The following is a 7,996-nucleotide window of genomic DNA, read 5'->3' as shown; positions in this document are numbered from 1 at the left end:
ATTACCCAAGGGTTAAGAGTAAAACCAGGTTAGGATGTTCATCAGCCTAATGAACTAAAGGAGCTCAACATCCAACACATGTATTCACCCTTTCACAAAAAAGTGCCTAGGTAAAATTAGAGGCTCTGGGATGGATTTTCCCAACACCCAATAAGATTTAGCATGTAAGACGTGTTCACTGATGGCCCATTCAGCAGTACAGGAATGCTTGGAATGCACTGATAATGTACATACATGGCTTGGTTGATTGATTGTGTTTGCAGTGCCAGCTGACCTTCCCTGTGGACAAGGAGCCTTAGGAGAGTAAAGAGGGGAGGCTGTGTGATAAATTGCCCTGAATGTGTCTAAATCATCCAGAATCAGGAAGAAGGTTGCATGAGTGGAAGAGTTCTTTTGAAATTGGAGACATCAGAATCAGATTTAGTATCAGAATCGTGTTTATTGGAAAAATATTTGAGCGAACACATGGAATCTGATTCAGTTCGTTGATGTCTCTCAAACATCACTATAAAACAAGCAGTGTTGTGACTCTTATCAGCAATTCGTATTTCCATTTGACATTCAGTACACTCATACTTGGTCAGTAAACAATTGAAATCGCTGCTATATTTTTTTTACAGGCAATGCATCCCTGGTTCTGTGGTCTGAGTGACAATAAAGATGTCAGTCAACTTCACTCTTACTCACTGACTTGTCAGAGGGCTGCGGGCTGAGCCCTCTTCTCTGCCGCCAGTAAGCCATAACTGTCTTCCTGTTTATGGTTCCTGGACCATTATAAAAAGTGCAGGTGGCACCGCTATGGTAGGTCAGATCAGAGGTGCATCAAGGTCTTTCTTAGGATTGGAAGATATGTGACCTGTGTACCAGAACTTTGGTGAACATGTTTACACAAGGAGTCATGAAACCATAGACTCCTGCAGCAGTGGGCTGGGAAAGACATTCTTGCCTGAGGCTCATGCTCTTCTGAACATCAAACCACCATATCACTGCACTTATCACTAGAGTGTATAGTCTTTTAAAGAATTTTGGTTGGCTGAGATGGAAGTAACACTATCCAGAGATATACAAATTCAAGCAGCAGTATTGATAACTGTCTTCGGAAAGACTGAAGAAAGTCAATAAGTTACTCAACTTTAATGTTTCATGGCTCATTGTTTTTCCCTTTAACTTGAGTGAAGTTTACCTTTTTACCTTTAAAGGACAAGGCTATATGAAATTGTGTCAAATTAAAACTATAAAGGAATAGAAACTTGATGTAACAGGCGATGAATGTATTCAGTATGAACAAACAATACAAGGAGTGCAAACAGAGAAAGCAAAGTGGAATCTAGTGTAATGAAAATGTAGAATGTACCTACATATATGGATGAATCTTGAAAAAGTTACATACATCTGAATGGCAAATCTGGCAATAATAAAGTAGAACACTCTCTCTGGTGTATTACTGCTTAATACTTATCTGCTGAACATAAGAGCAGATACTTCCCTCAGCTTATTATTTCTTTACATCATCATGCTCCGTGTACCTATAAACATGACTCACATGATCTCAAGGTAATTTACTTGGTTTTTTAACCCATCATTCTGGAAAAGTTGTGACATTCCTTAACTCTCAATAATATAAAAACTAAAATACTTCCAAATCACATCAGCACTTACAGTGCAGACATAAGTGATGTGACCACGTTCAGCTTCCGGTAATCGATGCACTTCTAAGCCCCCCATCTTTCTTGCCCCCCAAAAAGAAGGGTGCCGCAATGGGAGCAACAGGGGAGGTTCAGGCGTGTGGCCAGATCAATGTCGATCAGGTTCATGGCCACTCCTGAGTCCACAAGTGCGCACCGCTGGTGCTGACCAGGTGTGTTGTAGCCCAGTGGATGGTGATTGGAACAATGCAATGGGTGGCAGAGAGCCATGGCCCAGGGGTGTTTCCGCTGCTGTTCATTACATTTACATTTACATTTAAGGCATTTGGCAGACGGCATTATCCAGAGCAACTTACAACGTGCTTCCATCAATGAAGTGATCAATTCTGGTTCACTAAAAAAAAAAAGTGATTGTCACATGTGATACACAGCAGCACAGCACACGATGCACACAGTGAAATTTGTCCTCTGCATTTAACCCATCACCCCTGAGTGAGCAGTGGGCAGCCATGACAAGTGCCCGGGGAGCAGTGATTACAGGGCCGCTTCCTTAACCGCTAGGCCACCACTGCCCCACTAGGACCCCCAACTATGAATACAATCTTTTTATTCACTCTGTTGTAGATTCTATACAGAAGTCTGACAATAAGAAAGTCACAAGTTAATCTAAATATTCTCTAAAGAGGAAGGTCTTGAGTTGCCTTGTGAAAATACTCAGTGACTGAGCTGTTCTGACCTCAAGGGGAAGTTCATTCCAGCACCGAGGGGCCAAGACAGAGAAGAGTCTAGATGAGCGTCTTCCTTTTATCTTCAGAGATGGAGGTACCAGGCGAGCAGTACTGGAGGCCCCCTGAAACACTACATGTCAAGGAAAGTATTGATTGCTCTTGGAGCAGCATAACTCTGTCTGCTGCTCAGTGTTGCCTAGTCCAGAGCGCATCTGGTCAGCTAATTGATCAAATTGGCCACTGTCATTTTTTTTTGTCTGGACAAACTTGACAAACCCGGTAGGAGGTGACCTGCATGGAAGTCGGGTCTGCAGAGCCTGGTGATTTCCAGCGCATACTCTGATGGCCGGGGCCTTGCATCTAGCACAATGGCTGCCAGGGGTTCATACAGGAACTGACCAGGCCCCGTCTGCTACAGGTCCCTTTATAAATTGGCATATAATGGCTGAAAAAGTAAGAAAGTTTAAAAAGGTTCAGATGGGAGAACATCTAGCAAATTCTTAGTTTTATTGATATCAGGTCTGTAACACTCTATGTTTCTAAGACATCCGTTTTATTTTATAGCTATATAAAATAAAACGGATGTCTTAGAAACATAGAGTCTTTCAGCAGTAAAGATAGAAGCAGAGATAGAAGACCTTTATTGGGTTCCTCTCCTGGGTTCCCAACATTAGCTTGTTAAGAAAGAAAGCCTAACGGTGTCTTTACTGAGTAAAGCCCATCTCCCACCACCCATACTCACCACTTTCTATAGAGAGACTATTGAGAACATTCTGACCAGCTGCATCACTGTCTGGTTTGGGAACTGCACCGTATCAGACTGCAAGACCCTACAGTGGCTAGTGAGGACAGCTGAAAAGATAATCGCTAAACAGACATTTACCAAACATGCTGCATCCGATAAGCCACCAGCATTGTCAAGAACTAAACACACCCTTCACATGCACTCTTCACCCTCCTACCATCCGGAAAAAGGCACCAAAGCATTCGTGCCCTCCCTGCCACACTGTAACACCTGCATGGTTCAAGAGAAACGTTGTTTCAGTTCACTTTGTACTGTCTAACTTATATGTAGCTGAAATGACAATAAAGCTCCCTTGACTTGACTTTGTCTAGCCAACTAAAGCTCTATAAAGCAGAAAGGAGGCCATATTTAAATATGGTCCAGAAGTGCTTACATACACCTATTTAAAAGGGTAGAAGTGTTTGTGGGTGGTAGTACCCTAGTGGATTAACACACTTGCCTATGAACCAGAAGACCCGGGTTCAAATCCCACTTACTACCAGAGAAAGACACTTAACCCTAAGTTGCTCCAGGGGGACTGTCCCCTGTAACTACTTATTGTAAGTCACTCTGGAAAAGGGCGTCTGATAAATGCCATAAATTTAAATGTTTTATGGTCAGATAAGTCCAAATTTGACATGGTTTTAGAGCAACATATGCACACTTCCAGACAACATCTTTCAGATAAGACCTTATATATTTCAGTATGACAGTGCAAAACCTCAAACTGCAGCAATTTCAACAACATGACTTCATCTGGGAAATCCTGAATTGTCCTGCCTGCAGTCCAGATCTTTCACCAATATAGAACATTTGGAGCAACATTAAACAAAAAGCAAGTCAAAGACAACCACAATCTCTTCAGCAGCTGCAAACATATATCAGGCAAGAATTGGTCCAAATTCCAACACCAAAACTCTTCAAACGTTTTGAAAAGAAGAGGAGATGTTTTTTCTATGGTACACATACCCTTTTCCCAACAGTTTTGAGACCTGTAACATGCATCAAATTTGAAACAAGTTTGATTTGTGTCCATTTGTGTACATTTGGTCTTTTGTGAATAAGATATTGCTGGATTAGTGTTCATTTTATTCAAATTTCAAGAGCGTCCAACTTTCCCTGAATTCGAGTTGTAACAGATAGTCAGATGGAGGTGTGGTGGCACCAAGCCCCTGGAGACTCCAATGAAACAGAGCCTCACCAGCAGGTGTGTGTGTGAGCGTGTGACTGCTTACGCAAAAGCAGGGGGCTTCTGTGGGCTTGTGTTACACCACTGGGGCTCAGATTGCACCGGTTACCTACAGCCTGTGCTGTCACTCGCTTCGACTCGGATCTATGTGACGTTAGGTTGGAACTTGTGCTGTAGTCTCCGGCAGTGCAGGACCCACCACAGAGCCCACAAACACACACACACATACCACAGAGATTTGTGTATCAAACACACAGCTCCAAATGATCTTGCAACCCTCAGACACACACAGTGAAATTCCTTCCACAGGCCACACACATCTGGACAAGCAGGAGGTGAGATTTTTTAACAGAAGTGAGGAATGTTGTCGCGCTTTCATCAAAAAGATCACAATTGCTCTCAGCCACGCACAAGGGACCATCCCTCTTCCCACATGTCCTGAGCACACACACATTTGTTTGAATAGTTTTGTGAAGAATTGCATTTCTAATCCTACTTCTGTCCCTAAACTATCACGTTTTTTGAGAACATTTGGACACATGACTCCAGTGAGTGAAATCTTGGACTGGTTTTCAAAAAGGTCAGTAGGCCAGACCACAAGCTGCTGCTAAAGTTCAGCTCAAGCCAGTTTACACACACTCCACATACAAATGATTCACTAATGTTTGTGTGTGTGTGTGTAAGAGGGTGGTGTTACTGGGGGAGTGGATCATGTGACAGCTTGCCTCTGATCATGCACTTGCTGACCTGAGCAAATGAAAGAGCGATGAAAGCATTGGGATGTGTGAAAAGTGGGAGGACCGATGAGGACATTGTATGTGTGTGTCCTCTAACTCTGCCAGGGACAAAATGTGATACTGAAGGGCACCTGACTTCATGTTTTATCATAGATAACAGCAACACAACTGACCCTGCATCCATACTTCTCATTCCGATCTGATGTTTTCATTTCACGTTTTTCTGGGTGTCTTTTGGCTCAGCCGGAAACACTGACAGTATCATTCTTCAGTTGATTAACTGATCAATCATACAAAGTGAATACACACAACCATGTATTGTATGAATGTGAGTAAAATATGATGTATTAGATGGTGTATAAAATGATTTAAGTGTATTTGAAATGCTTTGCAGTGGGGAATTTTAGTGAATTAGAAAATCTATTTCATAGGGTAATATTCACACGCTCATTCTACATAACTACTGCCAGAGTCCAACACAATGTCCTATCCTGGGACAATGTTCTCAGGACGTGGGCTTACGCAGAATTCACTCCCACATATGACCAGTCCGCATAACAGTCAGAAACTGGAGGAAGACCTCCAGCAGGACCTGATGTGTTCTTCAGATATCTAGAGGTGTGGATGAACCCAAATCACAGTCCAGTTGTAAATTTCCATCTTGACCAGCATCAACATTATTCAACTTTCCAGTGGGAATGAGCCGTGTGTCCATGTGCATTCTGGGTCGTATGCTACATACATGAAGTGTGAGAGGCTACATGGTAAACTATAAAGAGAACACATCTGTAAAACCAATTTATTAGATCAACGATGGAGGAAAGATTCATTAAGAAAGGTAAAAACTTTGACTTAAAAACAGTGTTCGAATAATAACTAGAGATTAAAAGAAGATATGCTGCTGAAGCCCAGGTTCCTGTTTAGTAAGAAGTGGGGTTTTCCATTCTTCCCAACAAGTTTACAATTTACTTTCACATGTTGCTATAGCAACATGTAATTACGCAATGCTCCACCATAGTTGGCTAACTTGTTAGCTGGCCTAGAGATCTATTTAACCCTGGCCAATCGCATGACTCTATCACACTCTCAGAAATTCCATCATCTTTATGCAATTTAATGCAATTTTTTAAAATCATCTTCTGTAGCAAATCAGCTTTAACTATTTACCACTCGACTGTGGAATACATGCAATGTAATCAATAAAATGTCTCGGTTTGGATTGATGAAGTAAAAGATTGAAATATTCTACAACCAGCATCAAAACACCATATCACTATTTTACCATGATTTAAAAATCCCATAATGCATCATAATCTATTTTGAGTTTGAGTCCCAGGCATTTGGCGAAGCTTTGGTGAAGGTTTGAGCTGAACATCTGTGAATGATGTCAGCCCTCCCAGTTCCTCTCTTTCCACACGCCCTGAGAATTCCTTACAGGTGCTGAATGAAGTCAGTCGGGATCGAGTCCAGACCCCTCCTATCTGAACCCCCCACCCCCACGAATAGAAATGTAGCATTATAGAATTGCTGCTGGGCCAATGTGCTTTCATGTGTCCTAGTGTCGTAATTTTGCAGTGATCTGTCACAAATCCGGATTTTCTCTCTCTCACCCTGATTCGGTCGAGCTGTGATACAGCTGTGAGTATGAGCTCATCCAGTTCAACAAAAGCCACATATGCAGCCACACACACACACAAACACACACTTACACAGAATGTCACCAGACCCACATGCTCTCTGTCGTGTCCTAAGATGACATCCTTATAGCTAGGGTCTGATTTGTGTATTTAAGGTTCAATCAAACAGCACAACATCAGGACTTCAAAGCTGGGTTTGCACAGAATCTCAGACACACACACACACACACACACACCTGAAAGTGTGTTGTAGTCTTCATGTTGCTCTAGATCTGCGCTGTGGTCAGGTCTGTGTTTGCTGGGCAAACAAGGTAACCTGTGCTCTGTAATTTATTATTCATCACCAACATGCTGCTTAATCTGAGTCACACTTCCCCAAAGTGAATCAAATCTCATCTACACACCACTCACGCCGTGTCTCATGACCTGCCCACTCAGGATCTCTCTGTTTCAGCTGCTTTATTAAGAACAGACCGTCTTCTATTGGGAGCTCAGAATGCCTAAATTTAGGCCAGAGTGGAGCTCCCAAGGAAATGGAACTGAAACCACACTGTCAAACTGCAGCCACTGCACGCTACATTTGCCTAAATGAAGAGCACCCAGAACAAGGTGTTCCCTTCAAACAAACTCTGGTCTTTCATGGGCCTCCAAAATCTTGAAGCTGAGAGCATACAGAAATCTCTCTTGTCCCAAGGGCTTCTCAGGCCTTGTGATGGGGATGAAGAATATTTTTAGACATTTCAGAGTCAAGGCTCACCCTGAAAGATGTCTTCAGTGGATTCTACACCGAGGGAAGGACAAAAGGGCGTGCGAACACTCTTTGTTCTTTTTTCCCAGCCTCCCCTCATCTTTATACCGCTCTACCCTTCGCCGAGTCAGATAAGGACACATCTGGTCTGAATTATTTCCAGACTGTAGTTGGGCCCCTTCAAGAAACACCCCCACCCCACACATCACTCGCCTATTGGCACCATCTCATTCTTTGTCCCAACTACATCCCCATTTATTAATCCTCATTTTTCCCGCCTCTTTTCAACCTTCTACTTTTTTTTAATAGTATAAATGAAAGATTGTCAGGTGATATTAACCCTCCGCCTACCCCTTGTGTCAGCAGTGCTTTCCCCTACTGATGAGTGTCATGTCCAGTGTCCCTGTGCCTGTTCGGTCAAGTGAGATGCATTATGGATACATGACCAGTTTTTCGGTCTGTCTGCAATCTATTCTAAAACACACAAATAAATAAAAACACTTTGCAACATAAACTGCTCTGTCTGT

This window comes from Denticeps clupeoides, chromosome 19 (genome assembly GCF_900700375.1).
Source record: "Denticeps clupeoides chromosome 19, fDenClu1.1, whole genome shotgun sequence".
NCBI lineage: Eukaryota > Metazoa > Chordata > Actinopteri > Clupeiformes > Denticipitidae > Denticeps > Denticeps clupeoides.
This window is presented reverse-complemented; position numbering follows the sequence as displayed.